Source organism: Lolium perenne, chromosome 7, assembly GCF_019359855.2.
Source record: "Lolium perenne isolate Kyuss_39 chromosome 7, Kyuss_2.0, whole genome shotgun sequence".
Classification (NCBI taxonomy): domain Eukaryota; kingdom Viridiplantae; phylum Streptophyta; class Magnoliopsida; order Poales; family Poaceae; genus Lolium; species Lolium perenne.
In genome coordinates, this window is record NC_067250.2 from 98,540,754 (window position 1) to 98,561,610 (window position 20,857).

Below are 20,857 nucleotides of genomic sequence, written 5' to 3' on the forward strand. Positions count from 1 at the left end.
TATTTATAATGGAACTAGGGTTTCCTAATTACCCTATAATTCTTGGATTAATAACTTCATTAGTAAAGTTGAAGTTATGACTAACTTTGAAATGAAAATAATATTGGATTTGACATTTTCTTATTTTTAAAGAATTAATAATTAAGACAATTATTAATTAGGGTTTAAATCCTCCTATTAAGGATTTAATAAATTATAAGCAAAGGAAAATTAGTTTTAATATTTTCCTTGGTTTGCTTACTGGTTTTTTTTTAATTTTAGATGTTTTTCTTAATTATTGAATTTTAATTAAATTTGGAATTATAATTAGAGGCTTAATTAACAAGTATTAATAATTGAATTTTTATTAAAAATAAAAAATTCATATTATATTTTTATTGGATAAATTTTATTTTTAGGATCATTTTGATATCTCATTTGTATTTTTCTGAGTTATAATGAATTTCTTAAATATATGTAAAGTTTCAGCAATTACTGAATTTAAATTAAAACTAAAGAAAAAGCTAGAGTTACCCGGCCAGAATACACCCACAGTCCATGACTGGTGGGGTCCTGGCCACGTCACCTGCCACGGTGGCTTTGACTGTGGTCAAAATCATCGACGTGGCCGGGGAGCTCCTGGCCGGCGGCCAGTTCCCGACAACGACGGCGATTCGGGGCTCCCGCGAGCCTGTGCGTGGGCTCGTTGGGAAAAGGATGCCGAGGCGATCCTAGAGATGGTGGCGCCGCCACCAAATGGTCGCCGGAGCTTGGCCGGCGGCGAGACCGAGCGGCAGAGCTCATGGGCCGATGGTGCGGTGCATGCTACGGGCGGTAATCGGGCGAGCTAGGCATGCTAGGAGGATCAGGGGCTCACCAGGAGCACGTAGGGCTTGACGGCGTGACCTGTGGTGGTCTGAATCGACGGCGGCGATGATGGCCGGCATCGGGGAAGACGAGGTTGGCGTGGACGCTCCCGAGCTCTCCAGCTTGATTCCTTTGGCAGTCTGGGCGAGTCGAGGACGGCGGTTTCAATGGCGTCCACGGCGTGGCTTAGGGCTGCCTCAATCGACGGTGATGGTCGACGACCAGCTCGGTTAGGGTTTTGGATTGGGGAGAAATTGAGCAGAGGAGAGGGAAATGGAGGGCGTCGGCGCGTTTTATAGCTCCTCCGCCGTGCGCTGGCTGTCAACAACTGCGGCGGTGACCACGGGACGTGGCGCTGGCGTCGCCGTGTCGAGCTCCTGTGCTCCCCAGAGACGAAGACGAAGGCGTCGAGCTCCTCTTCAGTCTTATCCTGTGAAACGGTAAGTGGGCTGGGTTGGGCTGTTACTGGGCTGCGTTGCTGGGCCGCGTTGGTGGACTCCTGCTGGGCTCCTTTGGGCTGTGCTGGTGGGCTGCTGCGGCCAGGTGAGGTCTAGTTGAGTTTTTCTTCTCTCTTTTCTTTTTCTGTTTTTATTTTCTGTTTTCTATTTTCTATTTTGAATTCAATTTTGAATGCTTTTCTATTTTGCAGATGTTGTATATGTTAATTCCATTTGGATGTTGTGTAATGACTATTACACCCATATTCCATTTGAAACAAGTATTTTATATTGCATTATATTACATACTTGTGTTTTATTCAAAATAGCAAATAAGCATGAATTTATATCCTCATTTTATTTTTATGTTTTTTCTTGTGGATCAATCTGTTTGAAGTATTAGAGTTGAGGAATTCTACTCCAAAGCATTTGAGGATCATTATGAAGTCTTGGTTTCTTATTTGAGAGTGTTGCTCACTTGCATATTATTCTATGTGATCACCTATTCATTAAAGTTTTGTAAACTCTCTTATAACTCCCTTTCAAGGTTAACACTCTTTTTATCTTTGAAAATGTCTAAAGTAGATAGTGTCCCCATAATGGCTTGGTCTTGGTTACAAAGGTAAGTGGTTGATCACCACACATGGTTTAATTAAAGGGTTTAAATTAGGTTTATCTTGTGCTTCATAATTAAGTATAGGTTTTAACTAGAGTGCAATTCTGAGGTTCTAATTATGTTTACCTAATGGCAATTGGTTTGAATCTCATTTATGGCCTGGGTTTATATTATGATTACCATAGTGATGTAGGGTTGAGATACAATTCTAGCTTATAGAATTGGGATGACATCATATTGCATTTGCTAGGTTTTAATCTCCCCTAACCAAAGTAACATGGTTTCTTGCTTAATTATTTCTATTCTCCTTGAATTACTAAGGACTTGAGAGTTGAGTCTATCTTACTCCAATAGATTTCTATTATATCCTTAATCTATTGTTAAAGTAACTAAAGTTGTTATAGTTCTTTTTATAGTTAACTTTGGTCATATGAATGGATGGTTTCTCACCATGTTAAGTATGGAGTTTTACTCTAGGGTTTTCTTATGTTTCTTAGGTGAAGAATAAGTGGAATGTAGCTATGGTAGAATTCTACTTATGATCACCAAGTGGTTCACAAGTTAAGGTTGGGATATAAGCCTAGGGTTGCCTACTAGTTACCTCCCTATGATTTCATGTGGGGAATGATATCTACTTATACTATTAGGGTTTATCTTATCCTCACATACCTCAAGAGCATGATCATGGATTAGGCATAATCCACTTGTTCTTAATATCTCTACCTCAAGTTCTTAGGGTTTATGATCATCACTCAATTTATAATGATCAAGGTTTGGCTTCCTAAGGTATCTCTCATTAAATAAGTTTCTTACTTCCATGATCAAGCATTGTCTTGATCAACTAGGGTATAGTACTTCTAATTTACTTTCTGGGGATAGTACTGCTATGGTTGCCTCAATAATTTATATCCTAGGAGAATGCCTGAGATATTATGTTAAGGTTATACTTAATCAATGATGATATGATCATCTTGTTATACAGATAGTTCTCATCCCCAAGTCTAAGTGTTGCCTCATTAACTTGAGTGTAACATCATAACTTGAGCTCTCTCTCATAGGAATAGTTATTCTAGGGTTTATGGTGTATTCACAATATCTCAATAGGTATTTAGTCTAAGACTCCACTTGGCTACCTTGGTTGGTTTAATCTCATTCTTACTTTATCAATTTATGGATATAATGTTGTTTCACTTGATATTAGATTATCTCACCACTCCAAGAGGAAATGGTTTACAACCTAATACTTTAGCTCAAGGTTGTTCTTGATTCTTAAATATGTAAAGATAAAAATTGGTATCTATGGTTTCTCCATTTTATTGTTACTTGGTTTGTAATTGAATTGGTGTTCATATGTTATGACAAGGATTACCATATTATGATCTTTTATAAGATCAAGTAATTGATCCTTGGTTAATATATTATTGTGTTAGTTTTTATTTCCATTTGATCTAACCCCTTAGATCAAATCATCTTTTCCCAAAACAAGGTTTTAAACAAAGTCACATTGAGGTTTATAGCGCTTGACTTGATGAGCTACTTCAATTCCACCAAGGTCAAGTGAAACTTCAGTTACTGTGACTGTTTTACTTTAAAGCGCGAAAATTCCCCAGATTTTCTATGCATGAATGCAATGCACACATCTGTTTCCTCTATTTTTGTAACCCCAATACCTGGGATATTACAATAGTGCTATTCCCGGGATCACTGATAGCACACACATTTCAAATGTAGTAATCATAGCAATAGTATCAAATTTGCTATAACGTAGATCCACAGGAGATAAAATAAAGTCTTACAAATTGCATAGTCGAACTGACTAGCTCAAATATAAAAGTTCAAAGCAAACATAGCGGAAATAAACTTCGATGAGCCTCCATCATCTCCCAGCGTTCCACGACGTGTACATCAGATATCACGGCTCTCCCACGGAACATGGGTGCTCGTATACTCAGGGACCTGCACACCCGGGACAGCGTGTCACTGAAAGGGGTGTCGTCCTCGGGGTAAGGGACCCAGAGCTTGGTGAAGGTGCCCATCTATATTTCGAAAAGTGAGGCAAGGTTAGAATAGAATCAAATGAATAGATAAGTGAAGAATTAAGATTTTTATAATTATAACTGAAACAAGTTTTATCCTATGGTTTTCTAAATCCTAGGGTCTCGATCCTACAGGCAACACTATGCTCTGATACCATTCTGTAGCACCCTACCTTTTAAAATAAAGGCAAGATACCTGTGTATAGTGCTATTCCCGGGATCACTGATAGCACACACATTTCAAATGTAGTAATCATAGCAATTGTATCAAATTTGCTATAACGTAGATCCACAGGAGATAAAATAAAGTCTTACAAATTGCATAGTCGAACTGACTAGCTCAAATATAAAAGTTCAAAGCAAACACAGCGGAAATAAACTTCGATGAGCCTCCATCATCTCCATGCGCCACAGGCAGACATGTTGGAATGTAGACTCGAGATCCTACTAGTACTCATCTTCAGAATAACCTGCACGTTTGAATATGCAGCCCCACGAATGGAGGTCAGTACAATGATGTACTGGCAAATGACACTTATATGGTGGCAGTTTTGGGCATGACTATCTACATGATATTTGGCAAGTGGAGTTTAGGCAAATTTGCATAAAGCCAATTTTATCCTATATTTTAATTAAAACAAAACATTTGAAAATCTTTGAATGACATTATGAAATCACACCATGGTTAAATCCTCCATGGGTTTTAGAATAATCACATGGTTACATCTCCCATGAGTTATCAAAGGTTGATACCAAATTTTAAATACATTCATAAAACAATGATGAGATTCTTCCGTACATTCCCTGCCTAGATGCTCAAATTGTCCATAACCGGGGACACGGCTAAGATCTTAGGTTTAACTCTCGAGAGGTTGTGCACTTTCACCTTACGACCCACCCTTCCCAAGAGAAGAATGAGACAAGATCTTTCAGAAGAAGGTTTCAACCATACTGGCTAGACCCGTTCCCTTGGCCGTCGCCTCCACCCACTGTCTAGCCGACAAGTTGAACCTCACAACTTACTTAATCCCGGCAGAGCCCATAATACCATAAGGCTGCACTGGAAGCTATCTAAAACATGGACGACATACTAATCTCTTTAATCCTGGGTGGCTAACCACAAGTGAAACTCGCAGGCTTAAAACCCATTACCGGTAGTAAACCCCCGCACGATCCCCTGGTGAAAACCAGAGGTGCAGTCCGGAGCAACCACTATTCAACTGCGCGCTCTCAGGCACCCACCCGTCCACTGGTCCATCCCCAGGGATCGGAGCCCTGAGCAGCCGCCCACCACTCAAACAATCCACCCAGGTGATTCATTAGGGGTTGTTAATTTTCACTTTTCAAACCATCACAATCGAAACAATGAACCAGTATTTGGCATTTGTTGTTGCAGAGCAGAAATAAAGTATCCTATCAATAGGTTCAGGAGTAGCTACACACTACTAGGGTTTGCTAAGCATAGCATAAATACTTTTCTTTTGAAAACAAAATCCTACCATGCATACTAATTGAAAAACACTAAATCATAATGAAAGAGGTAGGATTTGAATGTCACTTGCCTTGATCAAAGCAACCCGCACAATCACAGCAATCACAAGCACCACCTTGATCTCCTCCACAATCTATTCAAACAAGCACATCAAAATAAACAAACACTCGATATGAAAAATCATAGACATGTATGCATGCATGCTATGCAACAATTTAATTTCACAAGAGAGGGGGTGTGTAAGTGCTGCATTATGTGTTCTCTGATATGTGCAATGTTAATAAAATATTCTGGATATTTAATTTGATTTAGAAAAACCATTAATCGAGTATCTATATTACATATACAACCTTATTAATTAGCTACAGCAAGCACTATGTGTTGTAAAAATATGAATTTTACCTCCCTGGGTAGGCTATAGTAACACAAGAGAAGTCCAATTGGAATCATTCGAAAATAATTTATAGATTTTGAATTGTCGTCAAATTACTGATTTGAATAGATTTTACTAAAGCAAGTTTGTTCATGTATCAAAGTTGTACAACTACTATACCAAGTTGAAGTACATGATCTGAGGATTCTAGAAAGTACAAAATCATAAAATTTGGACCAGTAGATTATTTTATACAATTTTTATAGTGCAAAATAGTCAATTTCTCTATTTGAATTATAAGGCGAAGTCCAACACTAAACCTATACAGTATTATTGCATAAAGTTGTTGTACAGGTTAAGAGCTTTCCAAAACTATAAAATTTGCAAAATTTGAACCTACGGGTGATTTTATACGGATTTTACAAGTTGGACGGCAAATCTGGCATTTAAATTCAAATTTAAACTCTGTTTGACTAGGCGCTGACTGGGCGCGCTGACCGTGCAGACACGCGGCGCTCTCTGGTTGGCCCGTACCGATTCGGTATGGCCTTCTAATCTGAACCGCCAGATCTAGATCTAACGGTTGGGCGAAAGCAAAAAGAAAAATAAAAGAAAAGGCCGAGATTTACCTGGCCGGCGTCGATGGGGTGGCGGGGCGGCTCGGTATGCGATGGGCGCGGTGGCTGCGGCGATCTCTGGCGGCGGTGGAGGTGGCTATGGGGTGCGGCGGCGCGCGGCGGTGAGCTTGGTGGTTGCGGCGCGGCAGATGGCGGCCTGGGGCGGTGGCGGCGCTCGGCTGGAGGCGGCGCGGCCTGCGGCACTTCGGCGAGCGATTGGCGGCGCTTAGTGGCGCGGCGGCGGAAGCGGTTGGGGGGGAAAGGACGCGGGGGTCGCGGGCTTTATATAGGGCAGGGCGTGCACGTCGAGGCGGCTTTGGACGGTGGAGATCGTCCGCTCCCGTGTAGGGTTAGGGCGACGGCGGCAGTGGTGTCCGGCTCGGACACGGGAAGAAGAAGGCGTGGGCCCCGCGCCAGGCGGTCCCACCCGTCAGCGGGAGGGGGCAGAGGCGGTTCGGTGCGGCCGCGTTTCCAGGCCGAAGTGGGCCGGTGCGGTCGGGCAGGCCCATCTTGGCCGGTCCGATCCGTTTCTTCTTCTTTTTTTTGTTCTTTTCTTTTTCATTTTCTTTTTACTGTTTTCCTCATAACTTTTGAATCCTAATTCCAAAATGACTCAAACCAGTTTCTAAAATTTTGTAAAATTCAGGGCTTTGACTTAGACAAAATAGTACATGATTTTTGCCAAAATGGCATGGTAGGAAAATTAAGAGTTTTGCACTAGGATTTTAACTACAGTGGTTTCATATTGTGCTTATTATTTTATGAGAACAAACAAATGCATAAATGACATGAATGCATGCAAGTTTTTAATTTTTGAAAAACCTGGGATGTTACAGACTAACCCCCTTAAGATGAAGCACGTCCTCGGGCTTCGAAAAGGCTAGCAAATAGGCGTGGGTGATATTCTCGAAGATTTTCTTCATCTTCCCAAGCTGCCTCTTCCTCACTATGGTGACTCCACTGAACAGAACTATATAGTATTGGAGCTGGTATTCCTTTACCCTGAGTATCTGATCTAGGCTAACCCCCTTAAGATGTTTTAGCCTAATGTCACCAATATGCAATTGGGATGTAAATCGAACCATTGATATGAATGAATGCGATGCGCCACTATCAATTAAAACTAATGTTGTAACGAGTTGAGTAGAGACATACCCATCACAGTGTTAGGTTCGTTCACCACTTCCTCCACATACAGGTGGTTCGCTTGTCCTTTCTGGAATGGATTGGGTTTGGTGGCATCAACAGGCTTATTCTCCGGACAGTCATTCGCAAAGTGTCCGGTCTTCTTACACTTGAAGTAGGTGATATGGGACAAGTCCCTTGAATTGTGGCGGTGCTGGCCATTATTTCCATTGTGGTGTCCGTTACCTCCATTGTGACGGCCATTGTTTCCCTTTTGATTACCATTGGAATGGTCTCCCTTGAATCCTTCATTGTGCCCATGACCATTGTAGTTGTTGCCATTCCCTTTACCGAAATGACCCTTATGCTTGTGTGAGTTGTGACTCCCACTTCCTTCAGAAGAATGGTGCTTCTTGTGAAACGGCTCGGTGTGGTTCTTGCTATTGCTGAACTTCCTCTTACGGTTCTCTTCCTTCTTGATGTTATTGTCCAGGGTGATGGCTTGATCAAGTAGGGACTGATAGTTGGGTGCATAAGCTACAGACAATGGAATCTTCAGTTCTCCCTTAGGTCCATTGAGGAACTTCTCCTTCCTCTTAACATCAGTGTCAATGTCTTCTGGGGCATACCTCGCCAAAGCACAGAAGTCATCCATGTACTCCTTCAGAGTCCTTCCTCCTTGCCTCAGGCTGCGGAATTCATCTCTCTTTAGATTCATAATGCCCGAGGAGATATGGGCAGTACGAAATCCCTCCTTGAAGGTTTCCCAGTCTAAGTCATCTATAGGATTAGGGCGACGGCGGCAGTGGTGTCCGGCTCGGACACGGGAAGAAGAAGGCGTGGGCCCCGCGTCAGGTGGTCCCACCCGTCAGCGGGAGGGGGCAGAGGCGGTTCGGTGCGGCCGCGTTTCCAGGCCGCAGTGGGCCGGTGCGGTCGGGCAGGCCCATCTTGGCCGGTCCGATCCGTTTCTTCTTCTTTTTTTTGTTCTTTTCTTTTTCATTTTCTTTTTACTGTTTTCCTCATAACTTTTGAATCCTAATTCCAAAATGACTCAAACCAGTTTCTAAAATTTTGTAAAATTCAGGGCTTTGACTTAGACAAAATAGTACATGATTTTTGCCAAAATGGCATGGTAGGAAAATTAAGAGTTTTGCACTAGGATTTTAACTACAGTGGTTTCATATTGTGCTTATTATTTTATGAGAACAAACAAATGCATAAATGACATGAATGCATGCAAGTTTTTAATTTTTGAAAAACCTGGGATGTTACAGACTAACCCCCTTAAGATGAAGCACGTCCTCGGGCTTCGAAAAGGCTAGCAAATAGGTGTGGGTGATATTCTCGAAGATTTTCTTCATCTTCCCAAGCTGCCTCTTCCTCACTATGGTGACTCCACTGAACAGAACTATATAGTATTGGAGCTGGTATTCCTTTACCCTGAGTATCTGATCTAGGCTAACCCCCTTAAGATGTTTTAGCCTAATGTCACCAATATGCAATTGGGATGTAAATCGAACCATTGATATGAATGAATGCGATGCGCCACTATCAATTAAAACTAATGTTGTAACGAGTTGAGTAGAGACATACCCATCACAGTGTTAGGTTCGTTCACCACTTCCTCCACATACAGGTGGTTCGCTTGTCCTTTCTGGAATGGATTGGGTTTGGTGGCATCAACAGGCTTATTCTCCGGACAGTCATTCGCAAAGTGTCCGATCTTCTTACACTTGAAGCAGGTGATATGGGACAAGTCCCTTGAATTGTGGCGGTGCTGGCCATTATTTCCATTGTGGTGTCCGTTACCTCCATTGTGACGGCCATTGTTTCCCTTTTGATTACCATTGGAATGGTCTCCCTTGAATCCTTCATTGTGCCCATGACCATTGTAGTTGTTGCCATTCCCTTTACCGAAATGACCCTTATGCTTGTGTGAGTTGTGACTCCCACTTCCTTCAGAAGAATGGTGCTTCTTGTGAAACGGCTCGGTGTGGTTCTTGCTATTGCTGAACTTCCTCTTACGGTTCTCTTCCTTCTTGATGTTATTGTCCAGGGTGATGGCTTGATCAAGTAGGGACTGATAGTTGGGTGCATAAGCTACAGACAATGGAATCTTCAGTTCTCCCTTAGGTCCATTGAGGAACTTCTCCTTCCTCTTAACATCAGTGTCAATGTCTTCTGGGGCATACCTCGCCAAAGCACAGAAGTCATCCATGTACTCCTTCAGAGTCCTTCCTCCTTGCCTCAGGCTACGGAATTCATCTCTCTTTAGATTCATAATGCCCGAGGAGATATGGGCAGTACGAAATCCCTCCTTGAAGGTTTCCCAGTCTAAGTCATCTATAGGATTAGGGCGACGGCGGCAGTGGTGTCCGGCTCGGACACGGGAAGAAGAAGGCGTGGGCCCCGCGTCAGGCGGTCCCACCCGTCAGCAGGAGGGGGCAGAGGCGGTTCGGTGCGGCCGCGTTTCCAGGCCGCAGTGGGCCGGTGCGGTCGGGCTGGCCCATCTTGGCCGGTCCGATCCGTTTCTTCTTCTTTTTTTTGTTCTTTTCTTTTTCATTTTCTTTTTACTGTTTTCCTCATAACTTTTGAATCCTAATTCCAAAATGACTCAAACCAGTTTCTAAAATTTTGTAAAATTCAGGGCTTTGACTTAGACAAAATAGTACATGATTTTTGCCAAAATGGCATGGTAGGAAAATTAAGAGTTTTGCACTAGGATTTTAACTACATTGGTTTCATATTGTGCTTATTATTTTATGAGAACAAACAAATGCATAAATGACATGAATGCATGCAAGTTTTAAATTTTTGAAAAACCTGGGATGTTACAGAGAACCTTTTTCTGGTCGGATTGGTGGGTCGGGAGTGCCCCAATTCGGGAACGGTTTCCACTGCTCTACAGCTGTTGCATGGACCCGCATATCACGGTTAGCGGGGTCCACTCTCCTGAAGGGTGGAGGGTGGGCTTCCGCTGGCAGCTGGGCTTGGCGGAGAAGGTGGAATGAGATAACCTGTGTAGGGAATTACACGTTGACCCTTCCTCCTCTCCATGGGAGGATGAGGTATCTTGGAGGATGGAGCCCTCTGGTGCGCGGCGGACACGCACTTCAAGGACGTTTGGCACACCAGAGTGCCACCTAAAATCAAGGTCTTTCTGTGGCAACTCATCAGGGGGCGCCTTCCCTCGAGTGATAACATCGCCAAAAGGCGGGGGCCTTCGAATGGCTTATGCTCATTTGTGGGGAGCAGGAAGATTGCAACCACATCTTCTTTGTTTGCTCCTTGGCAAGGTTGGTGTGGGCCAGGTTACGGGATGTTCTCCGGTGTGATTGGAACCCAGGAGGGCCTGGGGAGTTCCTAGTCATTACACACGGGCTTTCGGGATCCTTCCGTAGTGTAGTTTGGTTTACGTTTGCGGCGCAATGTTGGGCACTTTGGCTCATACGTAATAAACTAACTATTGAAGGAAAGATTTTGAGCAACCCAACTGATGTCTTCTTCCACATATCACTTCATATGTAGAGCTGGAGGGTTCTGATCAGAGCGAAGAACCAGCCGTTGGTGGACGACGCGTGGAGCGCGGTTAGAGGACTTCACGCCAAGATCAGGAAGATGGATGCAGCATAGATCTCATGTGATGCCGGCTTATGGCATTTTGATTTGCATGCTTATATTCCTAAGACCTCTTATGTGGCGTTGTACCGTGTGTTTGTGTGTGTGATCCCGGGGATCGAACCTATTTGTATGACTTGTTGGTTATGAGGCTTTATTTATAAATTCAGGCGGAGGCCTTATGTTTAAAAATATAGGGAGTGACTCTGGGCTTCACAACACTTGCTGCCCACTCACTTGCGCCCTATTTTGATCGCTGTGAGTCTAGGTCACTGACTCAGTCCTGGTTTGGTTCGAGTACAACTCGAACCGACTCCATTTCAGTCGGATCACATCCAACTAGCTCCTTTCTCTTAAGTGTGTGATCCTGCATGTTGATGATTACTTAGACACGACTAAAGTTACTCCTCCAAGTATTTTTTTTTCATGGCTCCGAGTCTCACTCGCTTCCATGAACACTTGGTCTCAAGTCGATAACTGGTAGCGGCTCCTAGCGAAACGTGACAGCTCCCAAGTGATGTAAAGTCATAGCGATTAACCTTTAGATTCCCCCGACTAACTCTTAGTCGACCGCCTCGGTTAACACTTAACCGAGTCACGCATGGCCATGCTTCCCTAATCATATCATTCGAGATGGCCCAGAGAATATCTCTCCAAGTGGAGGGGCAAAATTCTATCTTGGTTATACATGTCAAACACTGTCTTTATAACTTCCTTTTTTTATCATAGTTTTAAATAGCCGGATATAGGATATAGCTGCTACATGTGAAAAAAGGCTATAGCGATCTTTTAGCATGCGAATTCCTTTAGCTGCACCTTGCTCGAAAGGCTATAGCCAGACTATAGCGAGGCTATAGTCGGCTATTTAAAACTATGCTTTTTATAGAATATCGTTTGACAGAACCTAAGCCAACCGATTCATAACTCGGATCATAATAACCTCAGGTCTAAGAATTGACTGAGACATGCAAATGACGAATTGCTCGTTGCATCTCATTGTGGGTTAGTCCGACTCGCTAAACACTTTAGCAGAGTCCGTGTAAGTCGGATTAGCATGGACCATGCCCATGACAAGTGGAGCCGTGTCATCAATCGACTTGCATATTAGCCTGAGTCGTGTGTCCAACACAACCTCAATGACTAAAGACAGTTCATGAACAACATAATATATAGTTCCACAACTGAATCACGTATTCGATGATACATATAAGAGTTCATACATGGACAACCTTACTTTATGAATACATTGATAAATACATCATCTATGATTGCCTATAGCGCATATTTCCAGCAGCAGCTCGACGCAAATAGATTAAGTCGTCTGCACCGACCCATTCCCCCCCCCCCCATATTTAGGCAAGGAATGCGATGCCGCAAGCGTGGCGCAAACCATTCATGTGTCCTCTTGCTTCACCCTGTGCCGTTAGTCATATACTCGAAAAAACAGTTAGGGAGTTTTCATTAATATTTGGCCAAAATGACACATCTTTTTACGGAGGGGTTAAACGTAAAATAGGAGACAATCGTATCTATTTGATGTCGCACGCCCTACCATTGCTGAGGCTACTCGCAGTAGCACGACATATTGGCTGCCGTGGCCGGTGGGGTCGGCAACATCGGGGCCACGGCGCGAGCCTAAATCTCAGATCTCCTGTTGCGCATGGCGATGCTCCCTCTCATCGCGGCGATGCCTGGCCCTAGACATGGACATGATCTCCCCTGTCGCGCTCACGGAGGGTCAGCTTCGCCTCATTCTCCGGCGCGCATGGGCCTCCACCATGGCGACATCCCAGCGAGTTGGCTTTGCCAGCAACGACACCTCTATGTCGGCATCGTGGCCGGCTCTGTTCCGCTCCCTCGCCTCGTCATCCACCACCATCGTTGTGGCCTTCCCTTCTAGATCATAATTCTCCTGGCCCTTGCTCGCATGCTGGCTCCGCTTTGCCTCCAACACCACCTAGCAGACCAAAGTTCAAAATAGCCGGCTATAGCCCGGCTATAGCCGGCTATAGCTGGCCGGAGGGACCTACCGCTACAGCTATGTCCTTCAAAGGCTAAGATGGGATAATCCACTATTAGCCTCAAAAACCCGCTATTAGCCCCAAAAACAGGTAAAAAAAATAGCCGCTAAGGCTATAATGCTGTAAATATAGTGGGAAAGAAAAGAAAAAAAGGAAAGCTAGAAATTGTTGCTACTTATAATGTTGTAATATGTGGACCGAACTGTGTCTTATTCATAGCTTTTTATGTAACCATGTTAATATATTATGCCTAATGCCAATAAATTATCAAATTTGTGAATTGTTGATAGAGATATATATGAATTTTGATTTTTTCCCATGAATTAGCAAAACCGCTAAATGGATAATTTAGCCGCTATAGCTCAGCTATAGCCTTTCATAGCTCCCAGAAATGCTGCCGCTATTTTCAATAGCCGGCTATTTTAAACTATGCCTAGCACGCCGCGCGATGGGCCGCGACCGAGGAGATCTGGACAGCCGCAGACCTCTTCACTACGGCCTGCCGCTCCACGGCCATGAGCTACCGTGTGGCCTCATGGGAGGTATTGAATAACGTGAGTAGAGCCCGCTGCTCGTCGGTGTATGTGGTGTCGCTGTCGTAGTCGAGGTCGTCGCACCTCTAGCATACCAAATAAACTCTACTTTTTTCCTCGTCAAAAGAAAGCGCACTTTATTTTCGCTATAAGTCTATATAGACATGTTTCTTGAGTTACTTTGTATTTATTGCATAATGTAGTAAATACGTAGTAGACTAAGGTGGAGGACAGTTGGAAGAAAATACAGATCATTATCAAGGATTTAGCTCAACTGGTTGGGGGAGTGGATGTACAAACCCATCACCTGAGCACTTGAGTTTAAATCCTCACGAAAGCGAATTTAGGTTCCTATTTATACTTGAGGCCGGGAAGTGAAATTGTCCCCATTTTTAATGGAATTGACAAAGACGGTAAAGCTAGAATTCGCATTGGTGTTTCGGCTTTATGTTGGTCAATTTGGAATTGCAGAAATGACATTGTTTTTAACAAAAAAGACTACTAATTTTTTTTCAGCTTATCGACACTATGGTCCACTAGATCCAGCTTTGGCATTTCTTGCTCCCGGAGGATCAGCGGGAGTGCATGGTTTCTGGATGCAACCGCCTTCGAATGGTTGTCCAGGATATTTTCTACCAGACTACTTGGCGGCATGTTAAGAGACTACATGATGCTTAGATTGCTTAGTAGTCTTCTATTTTTTCGATGGTTGATTTTTGTATCGACCCTCGTTGATCCTTGAGTTATAAACTTTGAATATTTCATGGTTTAATAAAAGGTTGTGTGCATCAACCGATGCAAAGATCGGGGTACACCCCATTTCGAAAAAAAATCAAGGATTTTGCCCAAAAGAAGGCAACACAAATCATCTTGTTTAGCCGGGCCACAGGAGAGGAAGACCGGCAGGCAAGCAGCCACAACCTAAGGGACGAAGGCTGTCGCTGCTGAAAAAAATGAGAAATAAAAAGTAGAAGCGCAATCTGAAAGTTGCAACTAGAAGGTATGGGGTGCAATACTCGGAGCATGCAGAATCCATGAGAAATTGCCCGGACAACACTGGGCCAGTAGCTAATGATCTGTATTTTCTCACCCATATGTGTGTTTGTCTAGTATTTAATATATTACGCAATAAATGCATAGCAGCTGAAGAAACATGTATATATAGACTGATAGCAAAAATAAAATACATGCATTATGAACTTACACAAGGAATCTATGTGCCTTCATGAAAAAAGTGTACACAAAGTACATGCATAGCACAAAGAAGACTAGAATAGTATCACAAGTAAGGATGTCATCGCGGACATCTTATTTGTTTAGTTCATCTTATTATTCAGCACATAGGATTCATCGACGACATCTTAATTGTTCAGTTCACCTTATTAATCAGCAAACATCACGTCAAAAGGTTGGATTGCCAGCCAAAGCTAGAGGAGGATTTCGCCTAAAAGAAAGCAACAAAAATCTATATAGTTGGATCACCGATACAACGAACAAGGTATATTATCTTGACCTAGATAATTAGTCTCATGGAAACAAGCAAAAGTAACCCAGGCCGCATGACCTTAACTTTGACCTATCAGATCAAGCGGGTCAACCCTAGTGAACCAAGTTAGAATCGATAGAAGTAAGCAGCCAGAACCCTAGGAGAGACATGCCTAAGGATGAAGACTTGCGCTACTGAAAAAAAAGGAAGTAGAAGGGCAATCTGAAAGTTGCAACTCGAAAGTAGCAATGACCTCATAATCAGTAAATTCACTGCAAAGCTAAACTATTTACACAGCAGGTTTCAAACCAACAATAACATCGTTAAGCAACCACGATATGCAATGTACTTGTCAGCCTACTGCAAACCCGACCACCGAGCTCAGTGCACCATCTTGTAGCACAAAGCACTGTCCCAGATCATCCGCACAGCACATTCCAGCATCTCCTTCACAGAGTCCAGCTCTTTATTACCGTCCTGGGAAATGAACAAGAGGACAATGAATGTGCTGTTCAATCCACCATCAATTCAAGAAATACACCAACGATAATTAGAGATCAGAGTACCCATATGTTGGCACAAAATTAAGACGTTCATATTCCCCGCAAAAAAAATGAAGACGTTCATATTTCATTAGACTTTTTAAAGGTTATTTGAACATTTTTTAATGAAGAACATTTGCCTACATAAAATGCATAAAAGTAAAATATAACAAAATATCTAGTAACTTGCTCGATGATGTCATAGATGCGACATGATATTATCTTATGAATCAATTTTCTGTTACTAACCTGCAGTCTATTTGATATACCAATTAGTTTGAAGCTAACTTCATTGGAAACCTCTCTAGTCGAGCTCCGGTGATCAAACCAGTCAGAGTGCCTTAGCTTGAACCTTAATGTTTTATTTCTGAAAGCTTTGTAGTTGGTATGCCACACTCCAACTAAGCTGAACCTCTCACCAATCGATTCCTTCCCAAGTGGCCATCTGAGCGCCCCTTTTACATTAGGATCAAGAATAGCGGAAGACACTAAGCTCTTTATGGCATTTTCCACCTCAGGCTGCAAGTGATATCAAATGAGTCTGCCAAACATAAGCTTTTTCTCCGAAGAAAAGAAGGTAGTGAGGATCAAGGTAGTTCCAACATGAACTCACATCTAAGTTTTTCAGGATCCTTTTGGTCCTCAACATCAGCCTTAAGTCAAGGTCTTGGGACAGACAGGATATGTCTTCCACCAACTGTCGTATCGGGTCCAATTCAACCTGCACAAGTAACATCGGAGAAGAATGCAAAGCAAAATTATTGTTAGCTATTGGCTTATAATGAATAGTAGTGTAGTACATATGAACGATTTAGCACAGCCACGGTATGTAAATTGCATATCATAAACTAATCAAATGCCCCTATTCAGGATATAAAAGAAAACTTCAAGATTTCCTCACCTATCTACAGGGGAATATGTTACCAAACAATATTTGCGGTAGAATGTAATAAAATGAGTCAAAAATGAACAATTACCACTGAGTTACAGACAACATCTACCAGTGAGCAGAACAATCTCACTTCAATTAATTTAAAGCAAACTGTCAGTAAGCAAGCAAGCAACTAAATGACTTGCTTTTTAGTAAAAAAGCTATCAGGCTGAGGTTGACTTGTTTCTATCAATAATTCTTTCATAAGTATTTGCATGCTTCTAAATTATTATTTTTGCACGAGTGGCTACATCTAAATTTCCCAACAATGCCTATGAATCAAAATAAGCATGATACTCCCTCCATTCGGGTTTACAAGCACTATTAAGTTTCTCTTAGTTTTACTGGGTTTATAACAAATATCAACATCTATAATACCAAATCGTTATCACTATACCTATCACGGAACATAATGTGCTTATAGGGTCTTGTATATGTTTTTCATCGAACACTTGCCCAAATGCGTGTCATTTTGTATTATAGAGAATGTCAAGATGGCGAGAAATAGGAAAAAGCAAAAGGATCCTATAACCTATCTAACAAAAAGCTCAGAGACCGCAAAAAAGCGCCTACATCAGATCAAACTAAACAACTTTGACTAAAGGTAAAGTTTATTAGCCTTTTTTTAAAACCTGAAGATGGAGTAGTTAATAACCACAAACACCCTAGTTGAGATTTGTAAGATCCAAATATAAAAGCAAGGTTTTGCATTCACATATTTTTGTGTGTGGGTTCCTGGGGTTTGATTGAAGAGACTGGCACACACCCTCCCCTCGCTCCCTCGGGTCGCTCCCCCGTGCGCGACTCTAGGGCGAAAAAAAAACCCTAACCTCTCGTCCCTCCTCCTCCACCCTCCCCTCGCTGCCACCGCCGGGGCGGTGCTGGCGGCGGTGGCTCTTCCTCTACCCGGCGCAGGTCCTCCCCAGGCGGGGCTGGCGGTCAGGCGGCGTTGCACGGTGGACCTCACCCTCGGCGGCGGCGCTGCGTGGCGGCTGGCTGCGGAGGCGACGGGCGATGCGCGGTGTGGCAGGTTCGTGTCGCGTCGGCGCAGGAGCGGCGGGGCGTTGCGGTGCAGTGGCGGCGGCCGGGTTCCACCGGCCCAGATCTGGGCCCTACGGGGCCATCTAGACTTGGTCGGGCCAGGCTGCTCCCGCTGGCGACGTCACCTGGAGTGGATGCGGTAGCACGGGGAGGAGCAGGACGGCAGCGACGGCGGCGGCCTACGTGCAGCAGCGTGGAGGCGGGGACTTTACGGGCCCAGCCTGGGCTCGGCCGGGCCTGAGGGGCCTGGTGTGTCCTTGTCACCGCGTCCGGTCGGCACCCGCTGGCGGCGGTGGAGGACGTCCTCTAGGTGGCTATGATGTTGCTGCCATCCGGATCCAAACTTTCTACCTCCATTGGCTCTCAGGCCACACGATGGACCTGGCGACTCCGGCAGAGCTCACGGATGCCGGGGCAGCGGCCCCGAAAGGTGGACTGCACGGGCGGCTCGGCGGCGGGCGACGTGGCAGTGGTGATGGCTGTCTCTTCGGGCCACAAGGGTGGCGAGGAGTGGGCGTCGGGAGCTCCTGGTGCTGGCCACGCCTTGGTGTGATCAGTGCCCAGATCGCGCGGTAGAAGCTCGGCTCGGGGGTGGCTGGTAGGCTTAGGGACCAGTTGCGGTGAGGGTTGTTCCGGGCGAAAGCCCAGCGCTTCGGCGCCATCGACGGCGACGCCTGCGGGTGTCGTGACCCTCTTGAGGGCGTCGATGTGGCTATCCTCTTCTCATTTGGGCTCCGGGTGAAAATCCTAGACCATTGTGGTCTTGGCAACGGCGGCGGCAGTGGCGTCGTTACCTTCTTGGGGGCGTTGTCGTGGAGCCCGGGTCTCCTTAGTCTCATAACATCTTTGGTGGCAAGCTCGGTGCTTCTTAGTTTTCTAGTTTATCTCTGATCTGCTTGTAAGAGAAATTCCTCATCACTTTGTACCGTTTGCCCGTTTGGCTTTATTTGTAAAGCGGGGTGAAAGCCTATTTCGAGGAGGAAATATAAAAGCAAGGACGGAGTGTAAGGCATACCTTATGGATTGCAAGCTTCCCATCTTGTTGCAGGGTGCATTTGCAAGACATAGTAGAAATAGAATCACTACGGTGCTTGTCAAATATCTGCCATCACACATTTCAAAGCACAGAAATGATTAACTAGCTAGTCTGAACAGAAAACTAGTACTAGGATAACTCCCACATTGTTAGACGCGCATACCTTTACATGGTAGTGTTCTTTTGACGAATCGAACTCAGACCCATGAGCTTGACAACAGATCGCTCCATGTCTTCAGAACACTCCTTGGGCACATTGGTATAGAATGATTTACGGACCTGGCTCTTGGATCCTTCGTTCCCTGCCTTTGCAGCGTCGCGGAGCGAGTCCAAGGAGACATGCGATCCACCACTATGCACACCAGCATTACTACTTAGCATTCTTTGCACGCTCATCACAAGGTAATGAAAAACAGAGACGGGTAACAGAAGAAGACTCACGGTTGGAATTGGAACAGGACCTTGCCCACCCTGGCAACGAGGCTCAGCTTCACTACCACCTCCTCCTTGCTTGGAACATCGTGCTTCGCCCTCTCCGCCGCAGCGAGGAGTTCTGGCAGGAACCTCTCGGCGATGGCGGCGGCGGCGGCCTCCGCTGAGGAGGCGGAGGAGCCATTCGGGGAGGAGAGCGAAAGGACGAGGGGCTTGGAGCCGGTCTTGCGCTCGACGGGCTCGCACGCGAAGGGCTCGAGACGGAAAGATTCCGCGTCGTCGGAGTCGGGGGAGAAGGGCGGGAGCGGGGACCAGCGGGAGACGCAGCCGGCGGCGTGGATGATCTTGTTGTTGGACGGGCGGGGCTGGTGTCGGCCACGAGGGGAAGAGGAGGAGATGGAGAGGGAGGCAAGGGAGGAGGTGGGCGGGGCGGGGTCGGAGCCGCCGGAGCGGCGCTTGTGGGGCGGGAGGTAGGCCATGGCCGGCGGCTTTGAGGTTCTTGGGGCTTGAGAAGCGGTGAAAAGCGTAGTTGGGGGTGGTACCCGGCTAGACCAGTCACAATGGGAAGTATCATACACTAGTATCATGCACATAATACTAGTTTACGATACTAACCCCATAATGCATAGTATCATAAAATAGTATCATAAGATAGTATCATAGTATCATCATATTTAATATTTTGTAGAATCTCAATGCAAATGTGTGTACACGATGTGTTTGTCATTAAGTTTCTAGTTTTACGTGCTATGATACGGTATCATATTATGATATCACTCTGATCTCTCACCTCATTAATTGGTGTGCCACATTAGATTTTTACCAACATGATATGTATGATACTACTTATGATACTCCCATTGTGGCTAATCTTAAATACTTTGATACGGAGTAATTTAATTACAATTAATTGTGGGATTGTGGTATTACCCGAAGAGTCGCGACGCATGGTAGTACTCCGTACTACTTGTTCAGTTTCCAAGCACTAAATTTGAGCATTAATATTCGTTCATACTATGGTCGATGCTTTGGTGTCTTGGCTCTCCGAATAACCGAATTGGTGATCTCAACCGGTGTCCAATTGTATTTTCGTACAGAATTATTTGAGGTTAAAAAGTAGTGAGTAATCAACACTCAGTCATCGTATTTGCAACAATGCCATTTGACAGCTGCTTTTTCATTAGTAGGGCATGTCTACCGCCAAAAGATCGGATTATCCGTTTTGGTCCATGCAGATGCGGGAAACACTAATCTAGCATGTGTTGGATCACGCAGTAAAAAATAAAAAAGACTCTACATGGTACAATCAGATCTAGCTGAGGAAGAAGGCCACGAGAATTACCACTAGACGTATAGGTGCGGAGCTTGATAAACCGCGTTAGGGCATTGCAGTACTCGATTTGTTCCAAGCCGATCCCACAAACAACTCTCGGATCCGCGAACTCCTTCGCCTTGAAGCATCACACGTGCAATGCTTCTGCCGGTATCCACATGTACGAGGAGGAGCATCGACGGTGGACCGGTAGATCCAGTACGGTAACTGGACTAAGTGAGGCTAGGGTTTCCAACTCATGAAATGCTCTAATCGTGCCCTTTGGGTAGGATCTTCCCCACTTTATATAGGGAGTGATAACATCGCCAAATACCTGGGGGATAGAGACCTTTTTTCACGAGA

At 44.4% G+C, this 20,857-nt stretch overlaps 1 pseudogene; it reads right to left on the minus strand.

Annotated features, from left to right (window-relative positions):
• Positions 1–15,152: 15,152 nt before the first annotated feature.
• LOC127316533 (uncharacterized) lies at positions 15,153–19,693 on the minus strand (annotated as a pseudogene).
• Positions 19,694–20,857: the final 1,164 nt, after the last annotated feature.